The 13030-nt window shown below is 35.9% G+C and overlaps 1 pseudogene; it reads left to right on the top strand.

Annotated features, from left to right (window-relative positions):
- The first annotated feature begins 1768 nt into the window (after positions 1–1768).
- LOC145099175 (protein CANDIDATE G-PROTEIN COUPLED RECEPTOR 7 pseudogene) lies at positions 1769–3173 on the top strand (annotated as a pseudogene).
- Positions 3174–13030: the final 9857 nt, after the last annotated feature.

Genomic DNA, 13030 nt, shown 5'->3' with positions numbered 1-13030 from the left:
TGGTGGTGGTGGTTTTCCTTGACTTTTCTCTGACCAAATCACCCAATAAACAACCCATTATAAAGGAAACGTACACACAAACACACCAAACGACGTACATACAGCCACCCATGCGATGACAGGCGGCAACAAGCGGTGGCAGCCACCACCTTATGGTAGTGGCGGTGGGTTTCCAGCCAAAAATCATGCATACTACACAGTAAATACTGAAAGCAACTAGCATGCTCGAATACACACCCATACAGCCACCGCCTAGGCGGTAGATGTCGCCAAAAAGGATAAAAATGGTGGCCCTTGACAGTAATGACGATTCCGACGTCGCATTCACGGAAAAGAACGAGAAAGAGAAAAAGGTAGGTTGTGGTGGACTTATCGTGTTATGCTAGTTGACTCACGACCCTCACACGACGACGATATAGCCCTCCTTCGGTCATCGACGATCTTCGGGCGACATGCAAGATTTGGCTCCGGGGCTTCCGGCTTCGTTGGCAGTAGGTATTACCGGCAGCGGCTGTGGCAGTCGATCTCCGTTAAGCGGTGACGGTTGAAGAGGGTTCACATGGTGGTGGAAGCTGCTGCATCATATTAGGTTTAAGGTTGAAGATACCTGATGAAGTATCCTGAAGTGGGAAAGGAAGGGGGCCCGAGTCTAAACACGTGATCCTTTCAAACATTTTTCATTTTCTCGAGTTCAGCCCCTCCTCCTCCAAAACTTTTCAAATTAAATCCAAAATTTACCATTTAGCCCCCATCACTCCAAAGTCCTTTCAATTTAAGTCCTAATAATTACTATGCAACCCCTGTCTTCAAAAATTCTTTCAAATTAAACCCATAATTAACTAAAGAACCCTCAACCTTTAAAATTATTTACAAATAAATCTGGAAATTACATTTTAACCCCAAACTCTCAATTATGACTTTTTAACCCCCCCCCCCTCCCCCTTCTCCCAAACCAACGCCTTGCTAATTTATTCCACATTTAGGGCTACTATTCATTTATTTATTTTATCTGTTTATTTATTTAATAAACGAAATGTTACATATTAGATTAAATTGTATATGCTTATTTAATGAGCTTTTTCAAAAAAAGAAAAAAATAAATAAATAATAAAAAAGCTAAACGGGTTTGAATTTTAAAACAAGAAAATATAAATAAGAGTATTAAATTAGAAACAATATTCATCAGAGAAACTGATATCTCGTATATAAATATAATGATATGTTTTAATTGATGAATTTTAACATTCTATAATTAAATATAATTATGTTTCAATTCTATTTGGAGAAAACGATATACTAATTTAATCTAAGAATGAAAAACATAAAATTAAAATACAATTGATGGTCCTCGTTGTTTTCTTTGTGAATTAAACTCTTTGATATTATTATTACTGCTTAATAAAATGAATATCTGTAAAAAAAAGGAGTGAAATTATTTTATAATAAAAAATTCAATTATTTCAATTATTTTTCAAGAAAAATTGGAAAAAAAAACAAAGAAACTTTTAAATTTCAAATAAGAAGTTTCACCAAAGATAATAAATATAGTTCACATTTAAAATTACACAAAAAAATATATTATTTATCTCATGTTATTTTTAAATAATATTTAAAGATAACATAATGGTTTTGTTGACATGTAGGGTTTTTGTAGAGTTTTCTTTTAAATAAATTATAAATAAAGAGGTGTTACCATTCATCCTGTTACTCTCACCTTCCTTCGCCGTCACCAACCACCAGCGAATCCGAAAGGATGAGTTTAAAAAAAATGATGATGGTTGTTCTCCTGCTCGTCCTCCACTTTATTGCACCATCCGCGGCGGATATCATATCTTTGAATATCAGATCCAGTGGCCAACATAAGATCCGCTTGTCGGAGTTCGTATTTTCAGATACCGGTCACGTCTCCTTTGAAATATCGTCCGTATCTGTCACATCCTCTATATCGCAAACCGATACTTCACGAATCGGTTTCTTCCTTCTCTCGCATGATTTGCTAAACGAATACTTTCTCGAATTCAAACGAAACCCTAGTTTGTGCGTTCTGAATAACAAATTCATCTCACTCCTCTTCACTTTCCAGAATCTCCGGTCTTCTTTCAACACATCGTACCCAGTGTCATCTCCAGGAGTGTATTCACTCTACTTCGCCAACTGCAACCGCCAATCCCTTGTGTCGATTGACGGCCGCACCGAGCTCTACAACTTGGATGACGGCACCACCAAAGACTATTTATCAGCTGGACTAACACACCTCCCGTCTGTTTACTTCATCTTCTCGGTTCTTTATCTCAGTTTTCTACGGTTTTGGATCTCTGTATGCGTCAAGAACCAGCGTCGTTTTCACATGATTCATTTACTAATGGGTGTTTTGCTTGTTATTACTATCGGACACTTTATCTGTGCTGAGGTTGATCTACATTACCAGAAGGTTACCGGCACTCGTCAAGGAATGGATGTCTTGGTTTACATATTTCAGGTTGTCAGGTGTGTACTTTTGTACACCCTGATCGCGTTAATTGGTATGGGATGGTGTTTGTGGAACCCTTTTTTGCATGCAAAGGAAAAGCTGTTTTTGTTGATTGTTATCTTACTTCAAGTTTTGGCTAATGTATGTTCTATCAAGGGAGGGGTAACCGGCCTTTATAACGAAGACCGGTTGAATAATTGGCAGTTGGATTTTATTTCTATAGATTTCGTGTTTTGCCTTGCTATTTTCATCCCTTTTGTGGGGTCACTTATCTTGTTGAAAAAGACTTGTGAGACTGACAGGAATGCTGCTAGAAATATGGCGAACTTGGGATCATTTGTGTTGCTGGTTTTTGCATATGTGCTATTTACGAGGATTATTGTTAGTGCATTCGCTACCTTTGTAGTTTACAAGAACCCATGGATGATTAATGCGGCAGAAGAAACCGTCAGTCTCGTGTTTTGTATGGTGATGTTTTACTTGTTCCGGCCATGTGAGGACGAAGAGGCGGATGAAGATGAAAAGGCAACTGGGATGGTAGATGAGGAGTTTGGCGTAGGACTCCTTTGTTGATTTTTCGTTCATGGTAGTTTTTTTTTTTTTTTTTTTTTTTTGGCATAGCTTCATATATTATTTTTTTTAGAAGTCTCAAAAGCTTTGTGTCCGACTTTTATGTTTGTTCTCTCATTTAAGTGGTAGATTGATGGACAAGCTTGACTTGTATGGTACTTTAGCTTTGCGTCCGATTTATTCAAACTTTTATTACACCTTTTGACACAATCTATACTAAGTTTATGCATAAATAGGTTTATTTGTTTGTTTTTTAATGTTATGTAAATCATATAATATAGCAACTAGCAAACAATTTTTGTTTTATTTTGTTGCAAATGAAACTTGGGCTATATGGAGTGGTTCACGTAGGCGTTGAAAAAATCTTCAAACCCAATGGAGAACCCGAAAGTCGCATCTGATTTGGCCTTAAACCCAAAAGGGCTGTCAGATTAAAAACCCGATGAGGATTGTATGTGTTTTGTCCTTATTAGATGAAGTCCATCCGATTTAAAACCAAAACATATTAAAATAGCCAAAAAGCCGTTTAAGTTTTAAGTTTTCAAGATATTTGTTTTTACCATTTGAAGTCTTTTAGGTTCATTAAAGCCCCTATAGAAGGTTTCCCGAGTAACTTTCAATTACATGACTAGGTGGCGTGCCATGTATTGTTCATTTTTTGTTGACATGGTAGTTTGTTGTCATTTATTTAAGAATAGACTAGAATGTGAAGTAATGAAGATGAAAAGATTTGAACCCTCGCAAAACAACAGCTCTAAGAAACAACTCTACCACTAGGCTAGAATACTCATTTGTGTATTTAAATCTATGACATCTTGGAACTTAGGGCAAAAATTATAGCCGACCAATTGATAGTGAAACTCATGTTAATCCGAATTACTGATTTTTATTGCATCTTAAGAAGGACAAGTAAGTTTATTCTAACTATTATACGATACCAGATGATATCACACTTTCAAATGTATAACGAATCAAACCGCACAAACTGTAACCTTTGGAATATGCCTGCAAAACTGAAAATTTGTAAAAAGTTATTTTAAGCGAAGAAATTATTCTAGTCTCATAGTACGTGTTTCCCTGAGTCCAAAAATATAAAGAACGTCCAAAAAGGAGTTTGTATGCAAAAGATACCACAGTTTTAAGAAGTCAAACCGATATAACACTGGTTTTACCTGTTCTAAGTAAATTATTTCATACCGTTGAGACACTTAAGCATTACTGATGAGATTTTTGAGAACATTTTTGAAATCAGACTATAATCTATTATTTAATTTCATACTAAAAATATTTTTAGCAACAATATTTACAAAAGTCGCGAAAACGAACACCATGAGCCGTTTAGACACAAAACTTCAAAGCTAATTTCCCGGAGTTCCGTAACCCCAAAAATTAGTCTGCTTGAGTTTTTGAATCTTGGAATTAAATCCAATCTATCGGTACGTTGGAAAAATATTCTCAACATTCGGATCCCGACGCACCCGATTATGTATGCTTTTGTGCCATTAATCAGGGTGTAACTTTTAGGTGGGATACAGTAGGATTTGAAGAAGAAAAAGGTCCAGCTTCTCTCTAGCTTTTCTCCCACGTGACCAGCTTCTCTCTTGCTTTTCTCACCACATGACTAACTTCTCTCTCTATCTCTTCCTTTCTTTCTAACCTCTCAAGCCTCTTATAAATCTCTCCTAAATCTCTCCCAAGTCTCTTGCAATCTCTCCCTCCTTATACTTTCTATCTCTCTTAGTGACACAAAAAAAAAACCACCCTATACAGCCCTTATAATCTCTTCGTTAAACACCAACATCATCCTACCTTTCCCTTTGTTCAAATCAGCTCGAAATAAAAGAAGAAAACCAAGAACAACCTGCCAACTTCGGAATTTGTTCCAATTTCGGAATTTCCCTCTTCAACTTCGAAATTCTATCAGGTTCAAATCCCCTTCTACTTCGAACCCAACAAGCTTCGGACTTCTTCAACTTCAGATTTCTGCACACTTCGGAATTCAGACCCCATTCGGAATCTGTCTGCTTCAGCTTCAGACACTACTGACTTCGAACCTCACCACGAGTTTCAGATTTTCTCAATTTTGGATCATTTTTCACCTTGGATTTCTATAGCTTTCGAATTTTTAACAAGCCTCAAATCTTTTGCACCTCGAAATTTCTGACATTTTGGATGTCTCCCATCATCATAGGATCCTCCTATCACCTCTCCCATAATCAAAATTAAGCTAATCTTGGAATTTCAAATTCACAACAATACATCCCGGCTCTCGCATCCAATACTCGAAACTCAATAACCGTACATTAAAGTGAGTGTTACGACCCAACTTTTACATATTGTCGGGGGGGGGGGGGGGGGGGGGATACATGCACTACTTGTAATATATATATATATATATATATATATATATATATATATATATATATATATATATATATTTCTAAATGCATTGTTTATACAAAAAACATCATCATTTTTATGCAACAAAAATGGCACAAATTTATTACTTACTACTTTACTACTTACGGTACGGAGAATCTGCTTTGAAGGGCCGCATAGGGTTGTTGGATTTCAGAACGGCTTAAATGTTAAACTGATCCTGCCCTCTGGTGTTTCATGTCTGGCCCTCGTCTGTACATGGTAGTACGTGTACTAAGTCATACTTATCATACAAAATACACATGAATTATCATTATTTTGTGTAAACAACTTTCAAGCTTGTGAAATATTTGTTTAAATACTTATATGTTATAAGTAAACAAAATTGTTTTAAACATGAATATTTACATATGTTATGTTGTTAAAATAACATAACTAGTAAAAATAACATATACATTCCGACTACAAATGTGTTATGACTATATAGACGGTTATCAACTTGGTAGTTTCAATATACCTCGTAGATACACAAAAATATATAAGTTTATATATTTATACAAGTTATAGAACTTGTATCTTAGACTCTTATATGTGCTTGTGTAGACTATCCCAAGTTTTATCAACTATTTAAGCAAGCACCGTACACTTTTACGTATACGTTTATCAAATATACTTGTCATTTATCCGTTTATCGTATCTGCGATTGTTAAGTACAAACTTGGCAGATGACTTTATTCGTATATTTGTATGTATGTTTACCCTTATCCGTACAACCATGGTCTTGGTCTCTTTCAAAACAATTGTAAGTATGGAATTACTTATGAAACATAACGTTTTGGCTTTGTAAGATTCATTACAAACACAATTTTATGGATTTACTTATACAAACCATACATTTTGGCTTTTAAAGACTCATTGCAAACTTAACTGTTGTTATACATACAAAGAAAATACTTTTTGGACTTTTAAAAAGTATTATTGTGGTTAACATAAAACCTGTAATGCTCACCAACCTTTGTGTTGACCCTCAAACTTACATGTATTCTCAGGGGATCATTAGACAAGCTTTCAGACGGAAGATTAGTCGTGGATTACAAACGACCTAGCTATCTAGTATTTGTTATCTGCCTACCTGTTTAAGGCAACTACTATGCTATTATTATCTGTAAGAACCCTATATTCAACGTTCTGTGATCCATGAACTTAGTTGCACTCCCAACATGTTTTGCCTTGGCCAGGGGTGTGACAGAATGGTATCAAAGCTAAATTGGCTATAGAGAACTTGTATCATCGAAAGAGGAATACATCTATAGCAAACTAGCTTCTAATAAAAAGTATTATTAATAATGACACTACTTCTCGACTACTTATAGTGCTTCATGTCTAGCCCTCATCTGTGCCTAGTAGTCGGGAAGTACAAAACAAAAGTTAATAATACTACAAACCCCACCAACTATAATATATAAGTGTTTATATATACTCTAACCACGATGAGAATACTTAATAAAATTTTAAACATCCCTTCAAATAGAACTACCAACTCAACCCTTTAGGTCAGACACCTTAATTAGGGTTAGTACCGTACATAAGTAATACCATAAATAAATTTGGAATGCACACCTATGTTATTTATGGCCAGGCCGGTGCATAACCAACCCTGAGCAATGAGTTTGACAGACTACAACGGTTGAAAGTTTTAGAGATTGAAGGATGTTCTCCAAATTCACTACAGCAACCTAATACCTTAGAATCCATATATACATTTTAAAACACTTACAATTCATTAGCAATTAAGGTCCCTTTTCTATCATTTAGAAATCTAGAGGATTTCTAAACCAATCACCTTCTCCATATCATTTGGAAATCTAGAGGATTTCTAAATCAATCCCCTTCTTCTTATAATCTGTAGGAATTTAAGAATAAACTATACTAATACATTATCATAAAATACATCCCATACATACTTGTTAGGACTTCATAGTATTAACACAACTTAACATGTCCATTTTGAACATATTAGGACAATATGCCCCTCGAAAGGAATCGTGAGTTCGTCCACCACCAACTCCCCGAGGCAACCAGAGGGAAGCCCCACAAATAACTCAACCCTCGGTTGAAATTCTGAACGATGAAGAACCTATTAATGCAACGAATGTAAACCCTACATTCCAGATGGATTCCACTATGATACATAACATGCTCTCACAAGGAATTGCTACAGCCTTGGTAGCATATGAAGCAACCCAAAATAGAAACACCAGGAATAGTGGAAGTGGAACTCCCACAATTCACCAAAACAAACACAAGAAACTGCTGCTATAAGGATTTCATGGGCTGCAAACCTCGATCCTTCTACAACACTGAAGGAGTTGTTTGCCTGTCGTGTTGGATAGAAAAGACTGAGGATGTCTTTTCACATCAGCTCTTGCCCATATGACTGCAGGGTTAAGTATGCTACCTACACGCTAATAGACTCTGCCTTAACTTGGTGGAATAACCATGCAAAGTCCATGGGGATCACTAAAGCTTATGCCATGGGCTGGGAATCCCTGAAACAGATAATGACCAAGGAGTATTGTCCCCGAAAAGAGATACATGCTCTAGAGCAGGAACTATGGAATCTTATTATGAAAGGATCAGAAGTAGCTGCCTACAGCTCCCGATTCAATGACCTTGCAAACCTTTTCCTGGGAATGGTGACCCTATAAGACAAGAAGATCGAAAGGTACATTTGGGGACTAGGTTCACTTGTTCAAGGTCTGGTTACTGCATCTAGACCCTTCACTTTCGATAGTGCTAAGCAATTAGCCTATCAGTTGACTGAACAATGTGTCCAACAGGGTACCATGACCCTACCAGCAGAGAAGAAGCACAATGGAATCACTAAAAGGAAGTTTTATGGGGAAAAAGGAGGACTCCAAGCATCACAAGGCTGAAGCAGAACCATTGGCTGTCTATTCCGTAATTACCAATACTCCTACCCCAACTAAGTCCTACACTAGGACTTTACCTCATTGTATAGAGTGAAATTTACACCATGATGGGAATTACAGGGAAGTGATCTGCAACAAATGTAACATGAGAGGTCACATCTTGGGGTATTGTAGAAGAACCCCAACCACTACGGCAGGAGGAAGCCGTAACTATTTTGAATGCAACCAACCAGGGCATTTTAGGAAGGACTGCCCGCAACTAAAGAATTAGGTTGGAAATTGAAGGGCACTTATGATCACTACAGGAGAGGCTCCCCTGGAACCACCTATGGTTATTGGTACGTTTCATTGCAACAATGACTAGGCTTCAGTATCAATTAATACTGGTGTCGATTAAAGCTTTATCGACCATAGGTTTCAAAACACAACAAAACATAAATTCCGAAAACTTAATGAAACTGACACAGTAGATATGGCAAAAGCACTCACTGATTGTCTTCTCACCTTGAATAATCACGTCATTCATATAGAAACTAAGGACCCTTCCTGGTAATCTATGCTTGCTAAGTGTATACGTTAGGGCTGTATATAATTAAGATTCTATAAACTTAGGATTTGTGGCTCCGCTTTACTTCCTGTTCCTTGTTTGGTTGTGAGCTTAAGGTAGAATCACTTATTCAATCGTCTATTCAACCTTGATTATATACGACTTATATACACATGGAAAATATAGAAGGACCAGGCATGGATCAAGGACCACAAAAATACATTACTATTTATCAAAGCCCTTGTACTACCAGTACGAACTAAATTTTGGGAAAGAATTTCCTTTAACGGGGAGGTAATGTGACATCCCAAAATTTAGAGCAAAAATTATAGCCGACAATTCACCGTGAAGCTCATGTTAATCCGAATTACTGAGTTCTAGTGCATGTTAAGAAGGACAAGTAAGTTCATTCTAATTATCATACGATACCAGATGATATCATACTTTCAAATGTATAACGAATCAAATCGCACAAACTATAACCATAGGAATATGTCTGAAAAACTGAAAATTTGTAAAAAGTCATTTTAAGCGAAGCAATTATTTTAGTCTCATACTACGTGTTTCCCTGAGGTCAAGAATATAAAAAAAATGTCCAAAAAGGAGTTCGTATGCAAAAGATACGACAGCTTTAAGAAGTCAAACTGGTATAGCACTGGTTTTACCTATTTTAAGTAACTATTTCACACTGTTGAGGCACTTAAGCATTACCGACGAAATTTTTTAGAACGTTTTTGAAATCATACTATAGTCTATTATTTAATTTCATACTCAAAATATTTTTCGCAAAAATATTTACAAAAGTCGCGAAAACGAATACCATGGGCCGCTTAGACCAAAACACAATTTCCCGGAGTTCCGTAACCCCAAAAATTAGTCCGTTTGAGTTTTTGAAATCCTGGAGTTAAATCCAATCTATCGGTATGTTCGAAAAATATTCTCGACATCCGGATCCCGATGCACTCGATTATGTGTGCTTTTGAGCCATTAATAAGGGTGTAAGTTTTAGGTTGGACCCACTAGGATTTGAAGAAGAAAAAGGTCCAACTTCTTTCTTGCTTTTCCCCCACATGAATAGCTCATTCCATCCATCATCTACTTCCTTTTTACACACTACCTCATAAGTACAAGCAAGGTGGCATAGAGTGTGTAAGTATCCAAACTTACATGATGCATGAAGGCTTCTTGAAAACTATAAATATAGGCCTTGGCACTCCATCTTCAACACTAAAACACTAGCTCTCCAATATATTTCTCAACCTTGATCACCATCCTCTCTCTCTCTCTCTCCCTTCCTTTCTTCCTAACCTCTCAAGCCTCTTACAAATATCTCCTAAATCTATCCCAAGTGTCTTGCAATCTCTCCCTCCATTTACTTTCTATCTCTCTCTTAGTGACACACAAAAACCACCCTATGCAACCCTCATAATCTCTCCATTAAACACCAACATCTTCCCACCTCTCCCTTCGTTGAAATCAACTCGAAACAGAAGAAGAAAACCAAGAACAACCAGCCAACTTCGGATTTTCTGCCAATTTCGAAATTTCCCTCTTCCGCTTCAGAATTATATCAGCTTCGGATCCCCTTCTACTTCGGATCAAGAAAGCTTCAGACTTCTTCGGCGTCAGATTCTGCACACTTTGGAATTCAGTCCCACTTCAGAATCGGTCTGCTTCAACTTCAGACCTTCCACTTTGGACCTCACTACCAGTTTCAGATTTTCTTAATTTTGGATCATTTTTCATCTCAGATTTCTATAGCTTCATAATTTCAACAAGCCTCAGATCCTTTGCACCTCAGAACTTCTGCACCTCAGAATTTCTACCACTTTGGATGTCTCCCATTATCATAGGATCCTCCTATCACCTCTCCCTTCATCAAAATTAAACTAATCTTGGAATTTCGAATTCACAACAATACATCTCGGCTCTCGCATCCAATACTCGAAACTCGATAACCACTCATCAAGCTTAGTGTTATGGCCTCACTTTTACATATTTTCGGGGGGAAATACATGTACTACTTGTAATATTATATATATATATATATATATATATATATATATATATATATATATATTCTAAATGCTTTGTTTATACAAACAACATCATCATTTTTATGCAATATAAATCACACCAAAATATTACTTACTACTATATTACATACGGTACGGGGAATCTGGTTTGAAGGGAAACATAGGTTTGTTGGATTTCAGAACGGCTTAAATGCTAAAATGGTCTTGCCCTCTGGTGTTTCATGTCCGGCCCTCGTTTGTACATGGTAGTACGTATACTAAGTAATATTTATCTAACAAAATACACATGAATTATCATTATTTTGTGTAAACACGTTTCTAGCTTTTGAAATATTTGTCGAAATTCATATATGTTATAAGTAAACAAAATCATTTTAAACATCAATATTTACATATGTTATGTTGTTAAAATAATATAACTAGTAAAAGTAATATATACATTCCGACTACAAATGTGCTATGACTGTATAGACGATTATCAACTTGTTAGTTTCAATATACCTCGTAGATACAAAAAAAATATATAAGTTTATATGTTTATACAAGTTATAGAACTTGTATCTTAGGCTCTTATATGTGCTTGTGTGCACTATTCTAAGTTTTATCAACTATTTAAACAAGTTTCGTACACTTTTACATATATACTTATCAAATATACTTGTCGTTTATCCGTTTATTCGTATATGCGGTTGTTAAGTACAACCTTGGCATATGACTTTATCCGTATATCCGTGTGTCTGTGCATCCGTTATCCATACAACCATGGCCTTGGTTGCTTTAAAAACAATTGTAAGTATGAAATTACTTATGAAACATAACATTTTGGCTTCCTAAGATTCATTACAAACACAGTTTTATGTATGGATTTACTTATACACACTATACATTACGACTTTTAAAGACTAATTGAAAACACTATTTTAACTGTTGTTATATATACAAAGAAAATACTTTTTGGACTTTTAAAAAGTATTACTGCGATTAGCAGAATATATGTAACGCTCACAACCTTTGTATTGACCCTCAAACTTACATGTATTCTCAGGGGATCATTAGACAGACTTTTAGAAGGAAGATTAGTCGTGGATTACAAACGACCTAGCTATCTAGTTTTTGTTATCTGCCTACATGTTTAAGGAAACTACTATACTATTATTATCTGTAAGAACCCTGTATTCAAACTTAGTGATGGAATACAAATGTTGTTTTGTTTATCGTTGTACTTGTGCTATATATTCAATTTATTTGTGATCCATGAACTTAGTCACACTCCCGGCATGTTCCGCCTTGGATGTGGGTGTGACAGAATGGTATCAGAGCTAAATTGGCTATAGAGAACTCGTATCCTCGAAAGAGGAATACAACTATAACAAACTAGCTTCTAATAAAAGTATTATTAATAATGACACTACTTCTCGACTACTTACGGTGCTTCATGTATGGCCGTCGACTGTGCCCGGTAGTGGGGAAGTACAAAACAAAATTTAATAATACTACAAACCCCACCAACCATAATATATATGAGTTTATATATACTATGACCCACGATGAGAATACTTGATAAAATTTTAAACATCCCTTCAAATAGAACTACCAACTCAACCCTTTAGTTCAGACGCCTTAATTAGGTATATACCGTACATAAGTCATACCATAAATAAATCTGTAAAGCACACATATGTTATTTATGGTCAGGTAGCTGCATAACCAGACATGTGCATAACCAACCCTGAGCAAGGAGTTTGACAGACTACAACGGTTGAATTTTTTAGAGATTGAAGGACATTCTCCAGATTTGCTACAGCAACCTAGCACTTTAGAATCCATATATACATTTTAAAACACTTACAATTCATTAACAATTAAGGTCCCCTTTCTATCATTTGGAAATCTAGGGTTTTATGAACCAATCACCTTCATTATCATTCGGAAATCTAGAGGATTTCTAAATTAATCCCCTTATTCTTATAATCTGTAGGATTTTACGAACAAACTATACTAATACGCTATCATAAAATGCATCCCATACATACTTTTTAGGACTTCATAGTATTAACACAGCTTAACATGTCCGTTTTGAACATATTAGGTATGT

The sequence above is a fragment of the Lactuca serriola genome, chromosome 4 (assembly GCF_051521515.1).
Source record: "Lactuca serriola cultivar US96UC23 chromosome 4, Lser_US96UC23_V15, whole genome shotgun sequence".
Taxonomy (NCBI): Eukaryota; Viridiplantae; Streptophyta; class Magnoliopsida; order Asterales; family Asteraceae; genus Lactuca; species Lactuca serriola.
Note: the sequence above shows the minus strand (reverse complement) of the source record. Positions and strands in the feature narration are given on the sequence as shown.